Raw genomic sequence first — 17,435 nt, 5'->3', positions numbered from 1 at the left:
GGTGCAGACTTCTAAAACTTCAGTCTTTGAGCCCCAGTGGTTGTAAAAATTCACAATAATCAGCCCGTCTCATTTTTCCTGTCAATGGTTTTGGACAAGTGTTTTTATTGTGTGATCCCCTGTGTGTTGTTTGCTCTCTCTCTCTCTCTACCCTCTGTCCATATTCAGGGCTCCCTCCCCTCTACAGCACCCATGATTCTTTTCTCCCCCAAATCACATCTCCACACCTTCTACCTTCCATGATGTGGCCTTTTCTCTCCCTCTAGTTGTACAATTTGATCTCTCAGTCCAAGAAATTGGACATCAATTTCTTGGGTGTTCAGAATGATTTGATATTTATCTGTGTCTCAGGGTTGAGACAAGCATAGGGTCCCCCTACTATTCCACCATCTTAACTCCTTCCTCTACTCTTTTTTTTTTGAGGTATATTTGGCATATAACATTGTATTAGTTTCAGGTGTACAATATAATGATTCAATATTTGTATACATAATGACTGATCACCACAATAAATCTCATTAACATCCTTTATCATACATAGTTATAACTTTTAATTTTTTGTTTTATAATGAAGACTTAAGATTTTCCTCTCAGTCACTTTCAAATATGCAATACAGTATTATTAACTCTAGTCACCATTCTGTACATTATATTCTCATGACTCATTCATTTTATATATGGAAGTTTGTACCTTTTGACCCCCTTCACCCATTTTAACCCCTGGGCCCCACAACAGCCAATCTGTTCTTTGTATTTGTGAGCTTGGTCTTTGTTTGTTAGTTTCCTTGGCTGATTTTTATTTTATTTTATTTTATTTTATTTTATTTTATTTATTTATTTTATTTTATTTTATTTTATTTTATTTTATTTTATTTTATTTTATTTTATTTTATTTATTTAGAGTGGGGAGGGCAGAGAGAGAGGGAGAGAGAGAATCTTAAGGAGCCTCCAAGCTGAGCATGATCTCATGATCATGGGGTATGAGCCCCAAGATGGGGCTTGATCTCACAACTGTGAGATCATGACCTGAGCCGAAATCAAGAGTCAGACATTCAACCAGCTGAACCACCCAAGTGTCCCACAGTTGTTTTGTCTTTAGATTCCATGTATAAGTGAGACCACATGATATTTGTCTTTCTGTCTGACTTATTTCACTTAGCATTTAGTGCTCTCAGGTCCATCCATGATGTCACAAGTGGTAAGGTTTCATTCTTTTATATATGGCTGAATGGCATTCCATTGTATACATATACTACATCTTATTTATCCATCCGTCAAAGGACATAGAGGTTTTTCCCATATCTTGGCTATTATAAATACTATTGCAGTGAACATGAGGGTACATATATCTTCTCAAATTAGTGTTTTTGTTTCCTTCAGGTATACCTAGAAGTAGAATTGCGGGATCATATGGTAGTTTTAGTAATTTTTTGAAGAATCCCCATACTGTTTTTCACAGTGGCTATACCAATTTACATTCCCATCAGCAGGGCATAAGGGTTCCCTTTTCTCCTTATCCTCACCAACACTTCTTAATTCTTGTCTTTTTAATTTTTTTTTAATGTTTATTCATTTTTGAGAGACAGATCAGAAGTAGAGGAGGGGAAGAGAGAGAGGGAGACACAGAATCTGAAGCAGGCTCTAGGCTCTGAGCTGTCAGCACAAAGCTGGTCATGGGGCTCAAACTCACGAACATGAGATCATGACCTGAACCGAAGTTGGACACTTAACCGACTGAGCCACCGGGGTGCCCCTTTTCTTGTCTTTTTGATACTAGCTTTTCTAACAGATGTGAAATAATATCTCATTGTGGTTTTGATTTGCATTTGCCTAATGATTAGTGATATTGAGCATCTGTTCATTTGCCTGTTAGCCATCTACATGTCTTTTTGGAAAAAAAAATGTCTTTTCAAATTCTCTGCTCAGAGTTGCATGAGTTCTTTAAATATTTTGGATATTTTGACTTGCACATATTTTCTCATATATACGGCTTGTTCATATTTTGTCTCAATCAGTACATTAGCTTTTCATTTTGTTGACAATTTCCTTTGCTGTTCAGAAGCTTTTTAGTTTGCTATAGTCCTCCTTGTTTATTTTTTCTTTTGTTGCCTTTGCTTCTGGAGTCAAATCCAAAAACTCATTTCAAAGGCCAATGTCGAGGAGTTAATGCCTATGTTATAATTTAATTATAATTAGTTAATTTTATCTATGCTTAATTTATAGCTTGTATGCTATGAATGTTAAAGTATTTTTGTGGAAATTAAAAAATATTATCTAATTTATCTATATATAGAAATGTAAAGGACTAAGACAAGACAATCAATTTTGAAGAATAGCAAAATTGGAGAACTTTGCTCTAAGGGTTATCACGGTGTATTGCAAAGCTACAGTAGTTAAGACAGTTTGGTATTAGCACAAGATTAGACAAATAGACACCCGGAAGAGAATAGACACATGCGAGACCATTTGTTTTCTTATAAAGTATAAAAAATAATGAGAAAAATGTTTTTTTTAAATAATGATGTTAGGTCAATTGGTTATCCATATGGAAAAAATATTCTTGATATCCTACTTCACATAAGATACAAAACTCAATTCTGGGGCAAGTGGGGTATATATGTCCATGTGAATGGTAATAATAAAATATCACATAGACTCTAGGCTTTCAGCTAGGGGGAGGCGAAGGTACAGCTTTCTTCAGTAGGTTCATCTGACACCAGGTGCCTCCACCATGCTTCCTAAGTTTGACCCCAATGAGATCAAAGTCATATACTAGAGGTGTACTCATAGGGAGCGCCATCGGCCCTGGCCCTGTCTACAGAGAAGGTTGGTGATGATATTGCTAAGACACCAGGTGATTGGAAGGGTCTGAGGATTACAGTGAAAGTGACCATTCAGAACAAACATTCCTGGATTGAAATGGTGCCTTCTGCTTCTGCCCTGATTATCATTTTTTTTTATTTTTTTATATATGAAATTTACTGTCAAATTGGTTTCCATACAACACCCAGTGCTCATCCCAAAAGGTGCCCTCCTCAATACCCATCACCCACCCTGCCCTCCCTCCCACCCCCCATCAACCCTCAGTTTGTTCTCAGTTTTTAACAGTCTCTTATGCTTTGGCTCTCTCCCACTCTAACCTCTTTTTTTTTTTTTTCCTTCCCCTCCCCCATGGGTTTCTGTTACGTTTCTCAGGATCCACATAAGAGTGAAACCATATGGTATCTGTCTTTCTCTGTATGGCTTATTTCACTTAGCATCACACTCTCCAGTTCCATCCACGTTGCTACAAAAGGCCATATTTCATTCTTTCTCATTGCCACGTAGTATTCCATTGTGTATATAAACCACAATTTCTTTATCCATTCATCAGTTGATGGACATTTAGGCTCTTTCCATAATTTGGCTATTGTTGAGAGTGCTGCTATAAACATTGGGGTACAAGTGCCCCTATGCATCAGTACTCCTGTATCCCTTGGATAAATTCCTAGCAGTGCTATTGCTGGGTCATAGGGTAGGTCTATTTTTAATTTTCTGAGGAACCTCCACACTGCTTTCCAGAGCGGCTGCACCAATTTGCATTCCCACCAACAGTGCAAGAGGGTTCCTGTTTCTCCACATCCTCGCCAGCATCTATAGTCTCCTGATTTCTTCATTTTTCTGCCCTGATTATCAAAGCCCTCAAGGAACTTCCAAGAGGCAGAAAGAAGTGGAAAAATGCTAAACACAGTGGAAATACCACTTTTGATGGGGTTGTCAACAGATGTGACACTAATCTCTAGCCAGAGAACTCTCTGGAACCATTAAAGAAATCCTGGGAACTGCCCAGTCTGTGGGCTGCAATGTGATGGTTGCCACCCTTGTGATATCATAGATGACATCAGTAGTGGTGTAGTGAAATGCCCAGCTAATTAAAACCTATAAAGGAAAATATTTCAATAAAGGATCATTTGATAACCAAAAAACCAAAACAAAACAAAAACCCATCACATTGAAAACAGAGAATATCTTCATGCCTTCAGGATAGGAAAAACTTTCTAAAGAAAAGTGTTGATAAATGAGACAAAATTAAGAACTTCTGTTTATCTAAAGACCCCAGCAAAAGAATAAAAGAGAAAACTACAAACTAAAGAAAATACTTTTATATTTTATCTGACAAAGATTATTATCCAAAATATGTGAAATATTCCTGTGAAGCATTATAAAAATAGAAAGTCCATTAAAATGTGGGCAAAAACTTGAACACTGAACAAATAACTCATGAAAGAGAATAAATGGATGACAAGTATATAAAGTACTTAACATCAGTAGTCATCAGGGAATTGAAAAATTGTATAACTATAACTACACACTCATAAGAACCGGCAAAATCTAAAGAAATTAGTAATATTACATATTGGTGAGGATATGGATCAACAAGAAATTTCTTGCACTATAAATGGAAATATAAATTGGTACAACCACTTCAGAAGACTGGTAGTAACTATTAAAGCTGAATGCATGTGTAGCCTATAACCTAACAATCTCAGATTTCACTACTACAAACATACCCAACCTAATGATGACTGAAAGACAGGAGCAAGAATATTTAAAATTGCATTAATTATCATTGCCAAACACTAGAAACAATCTAAATGGCCAGCAACAGCATAATGGGTGGTAAATTGTGGTGTATTCATATAATGGGGTAGTCTACAACATTAAAGCAAATGAGTCACCATTACATCCAACAGCATAGATGGGTCTAACAACATAGCATTGAGTAGTAGGAGTCATACACAAAGAGGTTATATTTTATTATTCCATATACATAAAGTTCAAAACAGACAAAGCTAATCTATGGTAAGGAAGACAGAGTAGTAGTTAAACTTAGGAAGGGAAGAAGAGAAAATTGGGATGGGACATTAATAGGGGTCTTGGGGTACTGGTAGTGTTCTACTTCCTGATCTGGGTTTTTACACAGGTATATTTACTTTGTGAAAATTCATTGAGGTGTACTGTTATGCATGTGCTCATTTCTGTATGTTGCTCTACATAAAATTTAAAAGGTAAACCCTAGATAACCAATTTATAAATAGAAACAATCTTAATACCTTCCAAACTAGATGAATCAAAAGGAGGACAAATAGGAGGATTTGGAGGAGGAAAAAGAAGAGAGAAAAAAGGAAGAAAAAGAAAAATTTAGAACACTTTATCAATCCAACAAAAGATAGGATAGCAGGAAACAAAAAAAACAAGGAAAATGAATGATAAGCAGAAAATACAAAAGGAGGTGGTAGAAATAAGCCCAAATGCATAAGATATCAAAGTGAATGTGATAAATAAAGCTCACCCATTAAAAGAAATTATCATTTATTTTTATTTTTATTTTTTTTTGGTATGAAATTTATTGTCAAATTGGTTTCCGTACAACACCCAGTGCTTGTCCCAACAGGTGCCCTCCTCAATGCCCATCACCCACTTCCCCCATCAACTCTCAGTTTATTCTCAGTATGATTATTAGATGGAGTAACGATGATATAAATTCAGATACATGTGGTTATAAAAGGTATACCTAACACCAAACCAAAAAGAAAATTTGAACATAAACTTTCCAAAAGCTAAGTAGATTTCATAGTAAGTTGAACTACAAAAAATAGAGAATAATTCCCAAGACAATAAAACAATTTGGCACCTAATAATGTAACATTCCATTAGGCATAGCAAACTGACAGGATTACAAAGTAAAATTGACAAATCCAGAAGGGTAGTAGATGTGAACACTTCAACAACAACCATGAATCAAATAGTAAAAGTATAGAATAATTGAACAAATAGGCTATACCCAGTCCCAGCTCAGCTGTCTCCCAATTCCTACCCATCTTCCAAAATCCTCAGGCCACTGAGAAGTAAGAATAATTCAATAACCAGGTCTCAAACCATATTTTGTAGGGAAAGACTCAGAGAATATCGGATAGACTTCCGGAGAATTTACCAGATTATACCAGGGCAAAAACAACGTCTACATACAGGATTCATTGGAAATATAAACAACACAAAAATATAATGACATAAGAACTATGCAAACAGAACAAAAAATAACAAAAGAAATTCTATAGCAACCAGAGTCTAAAAAACACAGGAAAATGTCTCACCAGTGTTTCATACCATAGAAAAGCATATTAAGAACATAAATAAAATAAGAGCTTAAATGTAAGATAATAACACAGAATGAAATAAAATTGAAAAAAAATGACACAAACTGAAAGTAAAATAATGCCATTACAAAACTAATAAACAAATTACATATGGAAAGAAAATTGAATGGACAGGGCTGAAAAATAAATTACTTACACAAAGAAAAGGCTTGAGGTAAGCACAGTAAAATCAAAGGAAAAAGATAAAAAGATTAATGGAAATAGAAGATAATAGCTATGGAAGAGTGAAAAAGATGACATTACACAAGGATGGTAAGTGTCTCTGAGTTAAAGAACTCAAAAAAATGAATCAGAAAACCTGTTTCAATAACAAATAGAAAGATAATCCTGAACTGTAGGAATAAGAGGCTCTGCGACTCAGAAGTTTATATACTATTCCAGGACAAAAATATTGAACACTATCCATTCTAAATCATATTCCTGTTATTATTGAATTTAGAGGATAAGGAAAAAATTCTTTAGGCATCTAGAAACAAATTGCTATAATCTAGAACAAAAGGAGACTGGCCTTAATCTTCTCCAGAGCAACACTCCAGGGGAGAGGACAATGGAGCACTGTCTACTAAACTGTAAAGGAAAAGAAATGTGATCCAAAAATATTGCATCCAGTTAATATTCCATTCAGCTCTGAAGGCTACAAACAGATATTCTTGAATGTGAAAGGAAAAAAATAATAACATGCATTCACTTTCTTGAGGGGCAAAAAAATGACTCAAGAATGGAATCTAGCCAATCAAATGAATAGAGACACCATGGCATATGGTGACTTCTGCCATGTTGAATACCAGAAGACAGTAATGTCACAGCATTACAACAAAGTGTGACCTATGTTTTCTATAATCAGTTAAGTGCTTCTTTAGGTTGAAAGGCAATAGACACATTGTCTGCTCTAGTGTGAAAGAACTTAGGGAATATAGCACCTAGAAGTATTTTTTTAAATAAACCTTTGAAATAAAATCCATACAAGAGGGGATCAAAATTTAGAACTTAGGAATGAAAAACTAATAAAAAAAAATGGTGATAGACATTAAATCCATTTAAACATAGAACAAAGAAAACAGAACTAAGGTTACAAAGCAAAATATAAATGCCATAAAGCTTTTAAATGATTAACTTTAGTGTCTTAATGTCAAGCAAAACTAAGTTACTTTTTATGAAAAACAGAATGTAGATCCTGATAGTGGTTCAAGACAACAGACAGAGAACATATGTTGATCAACTCTTTCTACCAAGACTGGATTAAAATGATAGTACAAGTATAAGATCCAGGGGAACAAGGAAAGGGACAGTGTTTGACAAAATAGTTCAGTAAGTTTCTGGAGTCCAAAAAGCAGATAGAAGGGTGGAAGTGTAGAAAGAGCTCTGGCCATGAAGAAGCCAGGTATGACAGGGGTGGGATAGAGAACTAGGGCTGATTAAAAAAAATTAAAAGAATTAATTAAATATGTATGGGGCGCCTGGATGGCTCAGTAGGTTAAGCATCTAACTCTTGAATTTGGCTCAGGTCATGATCTCATGGTCGTGAAATTTAACCCCACGTATGGCTCCACACTGACAGTGCAGAGCCTGCTTGGGATTCTCTCTCCCTCTCTCTCTCTGCCTCTCTCCTGCACTCACTCACTCACTCTCTCTCTCTACATAAATAAATAAACACTTGAAAATAAAGACTTACTTTAAAAAAATATGTAAAGAAAAAGTAGTCACTCACCTACTCTTAGCATTCCCACACCAAGAAAATAAAAACTAAACATTTCTTTTCTAAAGAAATTTAATAGTTTGGAAAACCTAAAGTAGAAATGTTGACACTTTTGGATAAAACCTATCTTCTCATTTTAGGATTTTTCAACTTAAGGGCAAGATCACTACTCACTCACTTTTTAAGGAAGCCACTTACGTATAACTTCTAGTTCTCTTTTCCATTATTCTAAAACAATGAATAGCTATGAATTACATGACACTTGAGGGAAAATATTTAAAGAATAAGACTAAGATAAACCTGGTAAGATACCCCAAGAGAAAGAAAGATAAATTAAGGAATGGAAAAGAACTTTTAAATATTCTAGTTATTATACTAATATGTTAGAAGATGTTACATGCATATAGCAAGGATAGCATCTATGAAAAGGGAACAATGAAATAGCAAGAAGGTACAGTTAGTAAATTAGTATGTGACTATTGAAAACAAAGAAATTTGAGAGGAGAAAAACATCAAAGAAATAATAGAAAGGAACATACCACAGTTTATGGTGGATATAGGTTTTCAGATTGAGAGAAGCCAGGAAATGTACAGCATGAGTGCAATAAACATCCATTTCTAAACATAATATTGAGAGATTTTACCACACCAAGTTCAGGGAGAAGATCCTAGAAGTTTTCGGAAAGGAAAAGTAACAGTACAGACTGCTAGAATGCAGGCAGAATTGCCTTAAAAATTCTGATGAAAGCTGATTTTGAACTTAAAAGCCTTACCTAGCCAAATTATTAACCAAGTATGATGATAGAATAAAAGTGTTTTCAAATATCCAAGAACTCAGAAAATTTCTCTCATATGCATCCATCTTTACAAGATTCCTTAAGATGGGTCAGAGAAAACAAGAAACTAAGAATGAGCAAGACCTAGGATATTGGAAACAATCTAACCTCGGACAGTAATGAAGAGAAGACCTAACATTACTAATGTGTGGCAAAATAATTCTCAAAGTGAGGTCCAGAAATAAGTATGCAGTAAAAAAGATAAAAGGTATGTGCAGTGGGGTATGTTCCATAGACTTGATAGTATCCTTGAAATGCAGAACAAACCTGAGGATTGACTAAAGAAAAAAATAGAAAGCAATTAGAAATTTGCTTAAGAGGGACACTGAACATGAAAAGTACATGCTCTCATGTAATCACTGCTTGGTTCAGCAATGAACTTTATTTACATAGTTATGGTAATGCAAAGCAATGCTTATTGATTTTTCAACTTTTAAGACCTAAGAAAAGGCAAAGCATGGGAAATTTAACTGTGGTTATAGCTCAGAAGGCATTTTTTTTTTTGTATTGTTAATGTGAAAGTAAAAGTGATGCTTCCAAGAGTAAGGAACTGAAGACCTCACTTTACAAGGTAAGGAGTCAAGATAGATTATCTGTTACTACTGGACAAAAATAAAAGGAAAATGTATATTTTGAGGGGCACAAGTGTGATCCAAAGAGGAATGAAGAAGAGTAGTGAAATAATTATGATGGCAGGAGGGAGAGGGGAGAGTTTAGGGAAGAGTAACTGAGCTAAATCCTCATTTACCATGGCAGGATGTCAGTACACAGTTTTGTTTTGTTTTTAATATGAAATTTATTATCAAATTGGTTTCCATACAACACCCAGTGCTCATCCCAACAGATGCCCTCCTCAATACCCATCGCACACCTTTCCTTCCCTCCCACCCCCCCATCAACCCTCCGTTTGTTCTCAGTTTTTAAGAGGCTCTTATGGTTTGGCTCCCTCCCTCTCTAACTTTTTTTCTTCCTTCCCATCCCCCATGGTCTTCTGTTAAGTTTCTCAGGATCCACATAAGAGTGAAAACATATGGTATCTGTCTTTCTCTGTATGGCTTATTTCACTTAGCATCACACTCTCCAGTTCCATCCACGTTGCTACAAAGGGCCATATTTCATTCTTTCTCATTGCCACATAGTACTCCATTGTGTATATAAACCACAATTTCTTTATCCATTCATCAGTTGATGGACATTTAGGCTTTTTCCACAATTTAGCTATTGTTGAGAGTGCTGCTACAAACATTGGAGTACAAGTGCCCCTACGCATCAGTACTCCTGTATCCCTTGGCTAAATTCCTAGCAGTGCTATTGCTGGCTCATAGGGTAGATCTATTTTTAATTTTTTGAGGAACTTCCACACTGTTTTCCAGAGCGGCTGCACCAGTTTGCATTCCCACCAACAGTGCAAGAGGGTTCCTGTTTCTCCACATCCTCGCCAGCATCTATAGTCTCCTGATTTGTTCATTTTAGCCACTCTGACTGGCATGAGGTGGTATCTGAGTGTGGTTTTGATTTGTATTTTCCAGATGAGGAGCGACGTTGAGCATCTTTTCATGTGGCCATTGGCCATCTGGATGTCTCCTTTAGAGAAGTGTCTATTCATGTTTTCTGCCCATTTCTTCACTGCATTATTTGTTTTTTTGGGTGTGGGATTTGGTGAGTTCTCTATAGATTTTGGATACTAGCCCTTTGTCTGATAAGTCATTTGCAAATATCTTTTGCCATTCTGTCAGTTGCCTTTTAGTTTTGTTGATTGTTTCCTTTGCAGTGCAGAAGCTTTTTATCTTGATGAGGTCCCAATAGTTCACTTTTGCTTTTAATTCCCTTGCCTTTGGGGATGTGTCAAGGAAGAAATTGCTGCGGCTGAGGTCAGAGAGTTTTTTCCTGCTTTCTCTAGGGTTTTGATGGTTTCCTGTCTCACATTCAGGTCCTTCATCCATTTTGAGTTTATTTTTGTGAATGGTGTAAGAAAATGGTCTAGTTTCATTCTTCTGCATGTTGCTGTCCAGTTCTCCCAGCACCATTTGTTAAAGAGACTGTCTTTCTTCCATTGGATATTCTTTCCTGCTTTGTCAAAGATTAGTTGGCCATACTTTTGTGTGTCCAATTCTGGAGTCTCTGTTCTACTCTATTGGTCTATGTATTTGTTTTTGTGCCAATACCATCCTGTCTTGATGATTACAGCTTTGTAGTAGAGGCTAAAGTTTGGGATTGTGATGCCTCCTGCTTTGGTCTTCTTCTTCAAAATTACTTTGGCTATTTGGGGCCTTTTGTGGTTCCATGAGAATTTTAGGATTGCTTGATCTAGCTTCGAGAAAAATGCTGGTGCAATTTTGACTGGGATTGCATTGAATGTGTAGGTAGCTTTGGGTAGTATTGACATTTTGACAATATTTATTCTTCCAACCCATGAGCACGGAATGTTTTTCCATTTCTTTATATCTTCTTCAACTTCCTTCATAAGGTTTCTGTAGTTTTCAGCATACAGATCTTTTACATCTTTGGTTAGGTTTATTCCTAGGTATTTTATGCTTCGTGGTGCAATTGTGCATGGGATCAGTTTCTTTATTTGTCTTTCTGTTGCTTCATTGTTAGTGTATAAGAATGCAACTGATTTCTGTACATTGATTATGTATCCTGCAACTTTGCTAAATTCATGTATCAGTTCTAGTAGACTTTTGGTGGAGTCTATCGGGTTTTCCATGTATAATATATCATCTGCAAAAAGTGAAAGCTTGACTTCATCTTTGCCAATTTTGATGCCTTTGATTTCCTTTTGTTGTCTGATTGCTGATGCTAGCACTTCCAACACTATGTTAAACAACAGCGGTGAGAATGGACATCTCTGTCGTGTTCCTGATCTCAGGGAAAAAGCTCAGTTTTTCCCCATTGAGGATGGTATTAGCTGTGGGCTTTTCATAAATGGCTTTTATGATGTTTAAGTATGTTCCTTCTATCCCAACTTTCTGGAGGGTTTTTGTTAAGAAAGGATGCTGAATTTTGTCAAATGCTTTTTCTGCATTGATTGACAGGATCATGTGGTTCTTTTCTTTCATTAATGTGATGTATCACATTGATTGATTTGTGAATGTTGAACCAGCCCTGCATCCCAGGAATGAATCCTACTTGATCATGGTGAATAATTCTTTTTGTATGCTGTTGAATTTGATTTGCTAGTATGTTATTGAGAATTTTTGCATCCATATTCATCAGGGATATTGGCCTGTAGTTCTCTTTTTTTGCTGGGTCTCTGTCTGGTTTAGGAATCAAAGTAATACTGGCTTCATAGAATGAGTCTGGAAGTTTTCCTTCCCTTTCTATTTCTTGGAATAGCTTGAGAAGGATAGGTATTATCTCTGCTTTAAATGTCTGGTAGAATTCCCCTGTGAAGCCATCTGGTCCTGGACTCTTATTTGTTTGGAGATATTTGAGAACTGATTCAATTTCTTTGCTGGTTATGGGTCTGTTCAGGTTTTCTATTGCTTCCTGTTTGCGCTTGGAAGTGTGTGGGTGCTTAGGAATTTGTCCATTTCTTCCAGGTTGTCCAGTTTGTTGGCATATAATTTTTTATAGTATTCCCTGATAATTTTTTTGTATTCTGAGGGATTGGTTGTAATAATTCCATTTTCATTCATGATTTTATCTATTTGGGTCATCTCCCTTTTCTTTTTGAGAAGCCTGGCTAGAGGCTTATCAATTTTGTTTATGTTTTCAAAAAACCAACTCTTGGTTTCATTGATCTGCTCTACAGTTTTTTTAGATCGTATATTGTTTATTTCTGCTCTGATCTTTATTATTTCTCTTCTCCTGCTGGGTTTGGGGTGTCTTTGTGTTCTGCTTCTATTTCCTTTAGGTGTGTTGTTAGAATTTGTATTTGGGATTTTTCTTGTTTCTTGAGATAGGCCTGGATGGCAATGTATTTTCCTCTCAGGACTGCCTTCGCTGCGTCCCAAAGCGTTTGGATTGTTGTATTTTCATTTTCGTTTGTTTCCATATATTTCTTAATTTCTTCTCTAATTGCCTGGTTGACCCATTCATTCTTTAGTAGCGTGTTTTTTAACCTCCATGCTTTTGGAGGTTTTCCAGACTTTTTCCTGTGGTTGATTTCAAGCTTCATAGCATTGTGGTCTGAAAGTGTGCATGGTGTGATCTCAATTCTTGTATACTTATGAAGAGCTGTTTTGTGACCCAATATGTGATCTATCTTGGAGAATGTTCTGTGTGCACTCAAGAAGAAAGTATATTCTGTTGCTTTGGGATGCAGAGTTCTAAATATATCTGTCAAGCCCACCTGATCCAATGTATCATTCAGGGCCCTTGTTTCTTTATTGATCCTGTGTCTAGATGATCTACCCATTGTTATAAGTGGAGTATTAAAGTCCCCTGCAATTACCACATTCTTATCAATAAGGTTGCTTATGTTTGTGATGAATTGTTTTATATATTTGGGGGCTCCCGTATTTGGCACTTAGACATTTATAATTATTAGCTCTTCCTGATGGATAGACCCTGTAATTATTATATAATGCCCTTCTTCATCTCTTGTTACAGCCTTTAATTAAAAGTCTCATTTGTCTGATATAAGTATGGCTACTCCAGCTTTCTTCTGACCTCCAGTAGCATGGTAGATAGTTCTCCATCCCCTTACTTTCAATCTGAAGGTGTCCTCAGGTCTAAAATGAGTCTCTTGTAGACAGAAATAGATGGGTCTTGTTTTTTTATCCATTCTGATACCCTGTGTCTTTTGCTTGGAGCATTTAGTCCATTTGCCTTCAGTGTTATTATTGAAAGATATGGGTTTAGATTCATTGTGATGTCTGTAGTTTTCATGCTTGTAGTGATGTTTCTGGTACTTTGTAGTCCTTGCAACATTTCACTCACAGAATCCCTATTAGGATCTTTTGTAGGGCTGGTTTAGTGGTGATGAATTCCTTCAGGTTTTTTTGTTTGTTTGGGGAGACCTTTATCTCTCCTTCTATTCTAAATGACAGACTTGCTGGATAAAGGATTCTCAACTGCATATTTTTTTTCTGTTCATAACATTGAAGACTTCCTTCCATTCCTTTCTGGCCTGCCAAGTTTCAGTAGATAGGTCTGCCACTAGTCTTATTGGTCTCCCTTTGTAAGTTAGAGCCTGTTTATCCCTAGCTGCTTTCAGAATTTTCTCTTTATCCTTGTATTTTGCCAGTTTCACTATGATATGTCGTGCAGGAGATCGATTCAAGTTATGTCTGAAGGGAGTTCTCTGTGTCTCTTGGATTTCAATGCCTTTTTCCTTCCCCAGATCAGGGAAGTTCTCAGCTATGATTTATTCAAGTACACCCTCAGCCCCTTTCTCTCTCTCTTCCTCTTTTGGGATTCCTATTATACAGATATTGTTCCATTTGATTGCATCACTTAGTTCTCTAATTCTCCCCTCATATGCCTGGATTTTTTTAATCTCTCTTTTTCTCACCTTCCTCTTTTTCCATAATTTTATTTTCTAATTCACCAATTCTCTCCTCTGCCTCTTCAATCTGAGATGTGGTCACCTCCATTTTATTTTGCACCTCATTTATAGCATGTTTTAGCTCCTCATGACATTTCTTAGTCCCTTGATCTCTGTAGCAATAGATTCTCTGCTGTCCTCTATGCTTTTTTCAAGCCCAGCGATTAATTTTATGACTATTATTCTAAATTCTTGTTCCGTTATATTGCTTAAATCGTTTTTGATCAATTCATTAGCTGTCGCTACTTCCTGGAGTTTCTTTTGAGGAGAGTTCTTCCATTTCATCATCTTGGGTAGTCCCTTCAGTGGCTCCAAACTTCAGGGCACCTCCCTTGTGCTGTCTGGAGTAACTTGTGTTGGCGGGCGGAGCCACAGTCAGACACAATGTCTGCCCCCAGCCCACCGTTGGGGCCACAGTCAGACTGGTGTGTACCTTATCTTCCCCTCTCCCAGGGGTGGAGTGGTGTGGCTCCTGTCTGGGCTACTTGCACACTGCCTGGCTTGTGGTGCTGCTTCAATGGGATCTGGGTATTAGCAGGGGTGGATCCGCAAGGTGCACAGGGGTGGAAGGGGCAGGCTTAGCTCACTTTGCCATCCCTGTTCCCCTGTGGGAGGGGCCCTGCAGCACCAGGAGGGAGGCACACCTGTGGGAGAAATGAATCCACAGAAGCACAGCGTTTGGTGTTTGCATGGTGCAAGCAAGTTTGGTGAGGGGAACTAGTTCCCTTTGGAATTTCAGCTGGAGGATGGGAGAGGGAGACGGTGCTTGCCAGTGCCTTTGCTCCCCGCCGAGCTGAGCTGTTTCCAGGGCTCAGCAACTCTCCCTCCCGGTGTCCTCTCGCCCTCCCCACTCTCCGAGCAGAGTTGTTGACTTTTAACATTCCAGATGTTAAGTCCCACTGGCTGTCAGAACTCACAGAGTCTAGCCCCTCTGCTTTTGCAAGCCAGACTCAGGGGCTCTGCCTTGCTGGGCGAGCTGCCCCTCCACCACCCTGGCTCCCTCCCACCAGTCCGTGTAGTGTGCACCGCCTTTCTGCCCTTCCTACCCTCTTCCGTGGGCCTCTTGTCTATGCTTGGCTCCGGAGAGTCAATTCTGCTAGTCCTCTGGCAGTTTTCTGGGTTATTTAGGCAGATGTGGGTGGAATCTAAGCCATCAGCAGGATGAGGTGAGCCCAGAGTCCTCCTACGCTGCCATCTTCCCCGTTTCAATACACAGTTTTTAACATAGATAACCCAAACTCTCATGACCAACCAATTCAGAAAATTAAAAATCTAAAAGTAGAAAGATATCCTATTAAATGGTACCTCTTTTTATAAAATAATTTCTCTCCATTTATCTAAAGTGATGTATAAAGAGATGTTTACAGTAATATTCTTCCAATATTTCCAAATGGTGGGGTTTGAGGAGAGTTTTTACATTGTTCTTTGTACCTTTCTGTATAATTCATGTCTTTTATCACTTTTATAACAATAATAACATTATTGCATACTCTGAATGCTGGGAGGAGAATGGGAGTTGTGAAGAAATAAAGGTAGAAGCAGGGAGGCCACTAAACCATTACAAAAGCCCAAGTGAGAAAATAGGGTGGTATGGGCTAGGATGCTCACAATGGAAATGAAGAAAGGTGACCTGATTCCTGACATAGTTTGGAGGGAGGAAAAACAGGACTCACAGGCTTGAATGGTAGTGGTATGCAGAAGAGTAGTCAGGGCAGATGCTGTAGTTCCCATTCAAGCTACTGGGATCAGGTAGGTCATAGAGAGAAGTAGAATGGAATGTGTTATTTCCAAGTTAAGAGGTGTAGAGGCAGAGTCCAGAATTTGACTTTATATGTCCTAAATATGAATATCTGAGAAATATACAAGTAATAGTTATGTAGTCAGTTCCTTACACAAGTTGGAGTGCAAATGGGTCTATACTGGTTATGTGAATCTGGAATTTGTCAGCAAATAGGCTATGGCAGCATTAGGCAAAAGCCCAATATAATCTTAGGGTCATTAGTACTCACAAACTAGTTTCATTAATATCATGGATATTAATTTATTTTATCATTTATTATTTTATTGTTTATTATTATTAATTGATTTTTATTATTCATTTTTCAGTAGACTAAATTCTGTTTGATCCATTCACCTGAGTAAAAGAATATTGCATCAGACACACATTGACTCATAGAATGTTGGAACTTAAAGAAATCTTAGATATTATATATTCCAATCTTCATTACACAGGTGAAAAAAACTGAGGCTCAACTTAAGTAATTTTCCTACAACAAAGGAACTAGTTTGTGACAGAAGTAGAAATAAAACATAAGTTTTCAGATTCTCAGTCTATTGTATGAAAGCTCTCTCTCACACACACAAACACCCCCTTCATTGAAAAAATCAAAAAGAGCCCTCAACAAAGTAAGGGTAGATGGAGCATACCTCAACATCATAAAGGCCATATCTACTCACAGATAATGTCATTCCCAATGAAGAAAAACTGAGAGTCTTTCCCCTATAGTCAGGAACAAGACAACGATGTCCACTGTCGCCATTGCTATGTAAAATGGGCAATCAGCAATCAGACAACAAAAATAAATAAAAGGCATCCACATCAGCAAGAAAGAAGTCAAACTTTCACTATTTGAAGACAACATGGTACTCTATGTAGAAAATCCAAAAGACTCCACCAAAGAACTGCTAGAACTAATAAATGAATTCAGCAAAGTCTCAGGATATAAAATCAACTTACAGAAATCTGTTGCATTTCTAAACACCAATAATGTAGCAACAGAAAGAGAAATCAAGGAATTGATTCCACTTACAACTGCACCAAAAACAATTAGATACCTAGGAATAAACCCAACCAAGGAGGTAGAAGATCTGTACTCTGAAAACCATAAAACACTTACGAAAAAAACTGAAGAGAACACAAAAAAATGGCAAAACATTCCATGCTCATGGATTGGAAGAACAAACACTGTTAAAATGTCTATACTACCCAAAACAATCTACACATTTAATGCAATCCCTATAAAAATACCACAAGCATTTTTCACAGAGCTAGAAGAAACAATCCTAAAATTTGTATGGAACCACAAAAGACTCCAAATAGCTAAAGCAATCCTGAAAAAGAAACACCAAGCTGGAGGCATCACAGTTCCAGATTTCAAGCTATATTAAAAAGCTGTAGTTACCAAGACTGTGTGGTACTGACACAAAAACAGACA

General features: G+C 37.1%; 1 pseudogene; it reads left to right on the top strand.

Moving 5' to 3' along the window:
* Positions 1–2,716: 2,716 nt before the first annotated feature.
* LOC122219069 lies at positions 2,717–3,957 on the top strand (annotated as a pseudogene).
* The last annotated feature ends 13,478 nt before the right edge of the window (positions 3,958–17,435 follow it).

Source organism: Panthera leo, chromosome B2, assembly GCF_018350215.1.
Source record: "Panthera leo isolate Ple1 chromosome B2, P.leo_Ple1_pat1.1, whole genome shotgun sequence".
In the NCBI taxonomy this organism is placed as follows: Eukaryota; Metazoa; Chordata; class Mammalia; order Carnivora; family Felidae; genus Panthera; species Panthera leo.
Note: the sequence above shows the minus strand (reverse complement) of the source record. Positions and strands in the feature narration are given on the sequence as shown.